This window comes from Geospiza fortis, unplaced genomic scaffold (assembly GCF_000277835.1).
Source record: "Geospiza fortis unplaced genomic scaffold, GeoFor_1.0 scaffold88, whole genome shotgun sequence".
NCBI classification, from domain to species: Eukaryota; Metazoa; Chordata; class Aves; order Passeriformes; family Thraupidae; genus Geospiza; species Geospiza fortis.
In genome coordinates this window covers 1,305,716-1,313,989 of record NW_005054434.1, presented here as the reverse complement: position 1 = coordinate 1,313,989, position 8,274 = coordinate 1,305,716, and the positions used below count along the sequence as shown (strand labels likewise).

At 44.8% G+C, this 8,274-nt stretch overlaps 1 long non-coding RNA gene across 1 annotated transcript; it reads left to right on the top strand.

Moving 5' to 3' along the window:
* The first annotated feature begins 5,001 nt into the window (after positions 1-5,001).
* LOC115948568 lies at positions 5,002-7,090 on the top strand. Its single transcript, XR_004082377.1, has 3 exons — positions 5,002-5,266; positions 5,493-5,607; positions 7,002-7,090. It is a non-coding gene; the product is annotated as an uncharacterized LOC115948568 (long non-coding RNA).
* Positions 7,091-8,274: the final 1,184 nt, after the last annotated feature.

Below are 8,274 nucleotides of genomic sequence, written 5' to 3'. Positions count from 1 at the left end.
AACCAGAATTGGGTGACTTCGTGCCGTGATTTCTGAACGTGTGCCTACTGCCCTCTCAATCTATGTACTTCTTTTATCTCTTCTTTGAGGAAGCTATCTGAAAGCCCCCTCAACTGCAACTTGAGGCAGAGGCAAACCTATTTTTCCACATTCTATCTGAAAAATAGGATTTACTGGTTGTGTACATCTAACAAGCTGACAATACAGCACTGGTACGAGCTGAGAAATGTTGCCCTGTGCTGGTGCTATTAATACATTATTAACTGAAGAATACCTCTCAGTATTAAAATGGCCCCTTTTGAAAGGCCCACCTGGGGATCAGAGATATTCCCCGAGTGCTTTTGTGTCCAACACCAACACTCTGTAACAGCCCTCAGGTCTCACAAAGCAGCAGGTTGGCCAAGACTGTGCAAGTATGTTCCCTTCACTCTTAGATTTACTCCCCTCATTAAAAATCCATCTGAATCAGCAGCTCACAGGTGTGTGCACGAAGCCAGCCTATAAAGACCAGGGCTGTGGGCAGGGTTTGCATCATCAGCAGCCCCCTCTGATGGAGGATCACACGGTACTGAGAGAACTCAAAGTAAATTACACTTCTCTCAGCAAAGCCCACATCCACAGCGACCTCACTCACAAAACCAGAGAGGATAACACTCTCAGAGCACCAGAGACCATTCACCAGACCCTGCCTTGCACGCTGGAGCACGAACCATGAGCATGCAATTAGAGCAGTCTGTCAAGCCAAGCAATCAGCGCCTGCTGTGACCTCTCACGCTAGGTGTGTGTTAAACACATCGCAATTATCGTGCTAATTATCTGTGAGAAAAGCTGCTGCAAGGCTCCAGCCCTGCCTTCTCCTGGGAAGGCGAGAAAGTACTTGCTAGATACAGAATCACAGAATTCAACTTTTTTCCTATTTTCAGTGGGAGTCACTGCTTTGAAGAGGTAGAACTGGACAAAAGGCTTGAGTTTCTTCATTTTCCTGTGCTTTCCTCAGTCACTAGCAGATCATCGAGGGCTCTGCTGAGAATGGCAGCACTTCCTTGCAAAGCAGTTTGACCTGGCTGCCACCAAGGCATGGCCTGGGGTACCCTCCCTGCAGTGGTCCACGATGCACCCCTGGGCTCGATTCCAGAGCCAGGAGCCTGCGGGAGAATGTGTGTCTGTGTGGTGGGTTTGGGAGCCAGGGTTTGTGCTGCTTTCCCCAGCACACAGCTGTGACCTCGTCCTGCCCTACTTTAGATGTTGTTCTTGGGTTTATGCCCCGCTTAGCCAAGTAAAGCCAAGTCTGATTTATGAGGTGTTGGTCTTTAACAGGCTGTGCAAACAAAAAATACCAAGGCTGAGACACTTCTCATCCCTGCTCTTTCTCCCTTCCCACCTGTGTTTGTGGGAAATAACTTCCAGTATAAAATCTTGCCCTGATGCTTCTTCCATGGTCTGTTCCTTCCACACCTGTACTTGAGGCCTCCAAGAGCAAATCCTGCATTTGCTGTGCCACAGCATTGCTGTGTTATTTACTTTACCAGTATTATACTGTACTACACTGGCATAGTATTATACTACACAATACTGGTACTTTACTGTACTGGTATAGTAAATATCCAGTTATTACTGGTGTGTTATTTACCATGTTGTACTTCTGCAACATTGTTTTAACGACCCAAAATGCAGAAATCTTTCTCTACCACTTTACAAGAGCAATTTCAGTCTGTGCTGATAAAAGGTACCAGTTTTCAGCTGGGATTTCAGCATTGTGAGGTTCACAGTTTGCACGTAGGCTAATGCACACGTGAAGATGCAGGATTGGTCTTGTGCTGCCTGGATCCACCCTCAGCTTCCACACAGTGCAGAAAGCAGGGAAGGCTGCTTTGGCTGCCAAATTGGACAAATTTCTTGGGCACATTCTGATCAGTATTGCAATGCTGTGATGGCCCTGATGAGGTCAGAGAATGATGCATCTGACTCCATGGATATCAGAAGGCCAATTAATTACTTTATTATACTATATTGTTCTGTACATCTAAAACTGAACCTGCCAAGCACTCAACTCTGCACACAACTGCTCACACTCTGCACTGAATCTCGTGACTGTTACCCCACAGTCCTGACACACACACACACACTCACTCGTGGCCCTGACAGGCCAAGGAAACAAAACCCCATCACTGTGGGTAAACAATCTCAATACTGCATTCTCCTTTTGCACACAGGCGCAGCAAATGATAAGAATTGTGTTTTCTTTCTCTGAGGTTCAGAGAATGCAAAACCCAGAAATATTCTTGGGAAGAATTGTGCGTTACATTTCTCTGTGAGGAAGATCAGGAAACAGCATCAGATCAGGAAACAGCATCCAGCTCAGAACAGCATGCTTTGAACAAGCAGATGGATTTTTATCTGGAGAGAGTGCATGAAAACACCAACCTTGAGGACTTGGAGGGAGCAGATCTCAGTAGAAGCTGCGGGTGCTGCACACATTAAAAAGTACAACATAAACACACAAGAACCTGCTCCTTTTGAAAGCCCAGGAGACTCCAAGGGAATCAGTGGTTGTGAACCCGATGCAAACCCCCCCTGGCCCCATCGCTGCCCCCACAGGGAGATCCCGGCCCCGCTGTGACCTACATTGCTGTTCCCAGCGCGTTCTGCAGGGTGAGCACGCTGCCCTCGCCTCCCGCAGCACCCGCAGCCAGCGCAGCATCATTAGCGGCCCTGGCAGCCCACGGAGCGATAATTGCAGGCATTGTGAGGCAGCCACAGCCCTGACAGGCTCAGAGGGCAGCGCCCCAATCGAGGGAACCTATAGATAAGAACAATAATAGCATCCGGGAACTCGGAGGGAGAAAACAAGAGGGTTATTGAAATGTGCTTCGAGGAGGAGGAAGATCAACTCAGATAGGAGGGAATCAACCTGGCATTTCTTTTAATTCGAGTTTGATCTCAGCTGTAATATGTACATTCAGGGGTAGCTCCAACTCAGACCACCAACAAACACATACACATCCCACTGCTTCACGCATGGGATTGAGCTAGATCACTTCAGACCTCAGCTGTCACAGACACATTTTATGAAAAATCCTTTCCTTAGGATTTTTTCTCCTGAGAAGCTCAGAGGCCTCAGGAACAAAATGTAAACATTGATTATCTGCTGCTGTGGAATGCAACAGGTGGATCTGTGATTGGTCTCATGTGGTTGTTTCTAATTAATGGCCAATCACAGCCCAGCTGGCTCGGACTCTCTGTCCAAGACACATCATTCTTTCTTTTTCTATTCTTAGCTAGCCTTCTGATGAAATCCTTTCTTCTATTCTTTTAGTATAGTTTTAATATAATACATATCATAAAATAATAAATCAGCCTTCTGAAACATGGAGTCAGGTCCTCATCTCTTCCCTCATCCTCGGACCCCTGTGAACACGGTCACACTCAGCTGCACTAGAAATATTTTTAAATGTGGATTTATATAAAGTTCTGAAAATATTCGGGATTAGATTTTTGTCTAGAAGGTTTTTTGTGTTGCTAGGCAAAAATGCAGGAATTATTCTGATTAAACCTTAGACTCAGGGGACAGAATGATGATTTAAATTTTGATTATTGAAATACATCTTTTGTAAGAGATTTTTAAAGCATTGACAATGTTCAGAAAATCTGAAGTTTTAACATACGGGAAGCTACACATGAAAAAGCAGTACCATCCCTTTAACATTACACCTGTGGCCTGATCAGCTGCACTTGGTAGCAACTTGTGCATGTTTTGATTTAGGGGTAAGATACAGCATTTTATGCCAAGCCTCAGAGCCTGCCAGGTTTTATTGTACCCCATTTACAGTGGGATACTTCTAGACAAGCATGCAGCAGAGCAGCATCAGTTCTAGAAGAACCTGCCTTAGAAAAAAGGAGCAGAGGCTAGTTCCTGGCATTTTTTGCTTGCAGATACACCTCCAGTATGGTCATTTAGTGCTTGCTTTCCTCCCCAAAATAAACAGCACACACTTCAATGTCACATATTTAAATTCCTAGAATTCAAATAACCAGGGCAGGGCCTTCCCAGAAACAGGACCCAAAGCACAGCTAAGCTGAGGTGCTGGCACCAGCTGCACCTCCAGGGCTCCCCATCCATTTCCCCCCTGGGCTGTGGGAATTCAGAGCCCCTTCCCCAGGGTGAAAAATGCCAATCACTTGTTTTTAAAATTTTAAAAGTTTAATAGTAATAAAGTGGCTATAAAAATAGTAATATAATTAGAGTAATAAAAATTTGGACAATTGGGATTTAGGACAATATGAGACAATAGAAACAAAGAGTTATGGACCGTCCAGGTATCTCTTTCTGGGCAAAAGCCAGAAAAAGGACACACGTTAACAGAGGATTAACCCTTAAAAGCAACAGCCTGTTGCATATTCATACATCTCACACATGATGCATAAATTCCATTCAAACACAGGATTCTGTCTGGTCAGTGTCAGCTTCTTCCTCTGAATCCTGACAGCATCCTTAGGGCTGAGCAAGGTGGGAAGAAGTCAGTTTCTTCTGAGAATGGAGAAATAAATTCTTTTTGTCTGAAAGATTTAGTTGTCCTGTGGCTGCTATCTAGGTGCCAGTCCTCTCGTTAAAAAAAAGTATCTTACATAGCCCAGTTTCTATTTTAACATTACGTTACAACCCAAAACTCTATTTAACACACTACTTAAGAAAATCAACACAGCATAACTCTCTAACACAACACACACGACATTCATTTCAACATTTGCGAAAAGCCGATCATAAAGTACGCATTTTCCACACGTAGCTCTGGGATTAGCGAGGAACCCTTTACTCCTGCGGAGCCCGAAGAGCGCGGAAGCTGCGGCGGAGGTTCAGAGGGAGTTCAGGGCTGCGCTTTGCAGCCGGGGCCGGGCCCGGAGCGCTCGGCAGGAAATGAACTCCGGGTTTGGCCGGGGCTGCTGCGCCCAGCGCCGCCCACGCCCGGCCAAGCTTCCCGCTCCATTCGGCATTTTCTGGCCCCAGGATAAGCTGGTGGCACCTGGGAGGCGTGGGGCAAGCGGCAGGGGGTGTTGCCGGGGTTTTTATTGGAGTTTTTTGGTGCTGTGGCCGATGGCAGCGCCGGTCCCCGCGCCCCCGATGGTTTCCCGTGCGCTGCTGTCGCTCCGGGGCTCGCCCTGCGGCGAGGGGCTTTCCGAACGAAAGCACGTTCTGTAATCTGCCGGGATCCAGCCCCCCAGATGGCAGGGCAAGAGTTTTTACAAAGGAATATATTGGGTTATTTAGGTCAGCGTTAAGCTGCATTATGCCTTTTGTTCTTCTGTTCCCGCACAGATCCCGTTGTAGTGTCCCCAAAGTGTGACACGCTGTATCAGAGCGTCGGTCCTGTTGCCTTAATGAAAACCTCTGACACTGCTCAGAAAAAAAATTGCTCCCTATTAAAATAATCTGAGTTGTGCTGGGTTTGTGTTGTTGCAGCTCTGAAACAACACCAAAACTTTCTTTTTTCCAGATCACAGTAGACTTCATAAAGGTCCAGCAGTGCTTGGCCGTGTCATTTCTCTCATTTCCTGCTGCAGAGGATAAGTTACATATAGAAATGGCTCTTGAAGCTTTGCAGGAAAAAGGTAAATGGTATTGTTATGCAGTACAGCAGTAGGCCCATCTAGCTAATTGTGAAAAATGCATGTATTTTATGATTGGCTTTTTGCAAATATTAAAATGAATATTATATGTGTTGTGTTAGAAAGTTATGCTGTATTAATTCTCTTAAGTAGTGTGTTAAATATAGTTTTAGGTTACAATATGTTAAAATAAAAACTATGCTATGTAAGATACTTTTTTTCTAAAGAAAGGACTCACACCAAGATAGCAGCCACAGGACACCTAAATCTTGCAGAGAAAGAGAATTTATTGCTCCATTGTCAGAAGAAATGAACTTCTTCCCACCTTGCTCCGGCAGGATGATGCAGTCAGGATTCAGAGGAAGAAGCTGACACTGACCACACAGATTGAATAGAATTTATGCATCATGTATGAGGTGTATGAATATGCAACAGGCTGTTGCTTTTAAGGGTTAATCCTCTGTTAATGTGGGTCCTTTTTCTGGCTTATTTTGCCCAGAAAGCGGTACCCAGACTGTCCTTAACTTTGTTTCTAATGTCTCATATTGTCCTAATTGAACTTGTCCAAATTATTATTACTGTAATTGTAGTACTACATTTATAACCATTTTATTATTATTAAATTTAAAAATTTTAAAAACAAGTGATTGGCATTTTTCCCACTAATTTTGTGTTTCACTATATAATTATAGAACATAGGTAGATCTCTTCTACAGAGATCTGAAACACTGAACCCAAAGAGCATCTGTGCAGGTCTACTATGCCAAGTTAAAATTTTCCCAGGGGAAAACCATGTATTTCAGATGATTGCTTTTCCCCCCTCTTTTTGTAATTAAGTATTTACTACTATAATAATTACTTATTATTTAAAATACATTTTATGCCATTTTAGATAAAATATGCAGCTTGAAACCAAACATATAATTTGGGTCTTCAAAGAGAGCAGTACCAGACTGCTGCTATGAATTATACAATGAAATGAGCTACAAGGATTTAAAGCTTCTATTACAATTGTTTCTCATTTACCAGTGATTTTACATATGAGGAAGTGTGTTAACTGAACTGTGTGCATTTTTTATATCATCTGGAGATCACTGAGTCCCTTCTGCTTTAAAAGCAGACTCTGTGTTCATTCACACGATGTGTGAGATTCAGTTGACTCCGTGTCTTTTCTGGTCGGGAGCCTTTAGGGTGAATAAAGCAGAGTTCTTCTTGTTTAGTTCAAATCACTGAATATTTGTCTCCAGAGTGACTTCTTGCAGCATTTAAAACAAGGTCTGCCCCTGGTGGTGAAGGACAATTCCCTGAGCTTGCACGGTGTTTGATGGGTTTTCACAGCAATCTTAATTCGAGGGTGATTTGTGTGACATCTGCTCTCTCTTCCACACTCAACTCAGGGTGACCTCAGAGTGGCTGCACACATCTGGATGAGTGCCAGGGAAACTCTCACACAGCTGGAGAAATGATCAGGACCCTTCAGTCCCTCCTCCTCCTTGCATTGCTCCTGTCCTGGGACATATTCCTTCCTTGGACAGAATCCCAGTGAAGAACATTGAAATTACCCAGCCTGACTAGGGAAACACATCTGCCATTTTTCATTAGTGACAGACATCAAAGAAAAGTGACTTCAGCTGGGCTGAGATGTTCTAGGACTGACATTGACTCAAGGAAAGCAAATCCTTAAAGGAAATAAGAATCAGTGGGTTTTGTTCCGTGATACTTAAAGCAAAGAATCAAACTCATAAAGTGGATTACAGGGAAATTCCAGCTGGAACAAACCCAGGCCTCATCTAACCTTCATCTCAAAACAAGGTCAGCTGTAAGGCCAGGCCTGCTCACTCAGAGCTTTCACTGTCCTTGATATGGCATTTTAAATAGGTCAGCAGAACGTTCCCTAGTGCCTGTACTGACACCCAGCAGTCCCACCCTGCATCACATCACTGCAAACTCTGCAGCTGGCAACCTTGCCAGCAGATGCCACTGCAGGAAATTTGTCATGAAATACATAAAACAGTCAAGATTAGGACATTTTGTTACTTGGTACATCATGGTGCCCGCCCAGCAGCTGTACAGAATTGCTTAAATCAAAAGATGATGATTGGGAAAAAACTCCTAAGTCCTGCATCACTGTCCCCCCTCTCAGGGGACTGAGTTCTCTTGGGGTTGGTGCAGAAACCTCAGCATGGCAAAGAGAGGCTGGGCAGCACAGATGCTGCTCACTGCCTTTAACCCCCTCTGGAAGCTGCCAGATGGACAGTGAGGGAAACAACAGAAACCTCAAGGAACAGCCAACAGAAACCTCAAGGAACAGCCACACTGCCCACAGTTTGTGCTGCCCAAATCCTCAGAGACCTGCTGGTGCTCAGCAGCCTGAAACATCACAGAACCATGGATATAAGGTGAGTTGGAAGGGATCCATCAGGATCACTGAGTCCAGCTCCTGGTCCTGCACAGGACATCCCAATAATCCTACCCTGTCTCTCAGCTCCTTCCATAAGGAGTGGGCTAGGAAAAGGTTTGGGGTTTTATTAGCTTCTTTCTGAAGTTTCAGTGTGAACTGTTGGTTCTTGATACAAGGAACCTGGCCAGGCACATGCATGGAAATCCAGCAATCAGCAGGCACCAGCAGCCACCTCAGGGGAAGCTGAGGCTCCAACTCTGCTGGAGCCT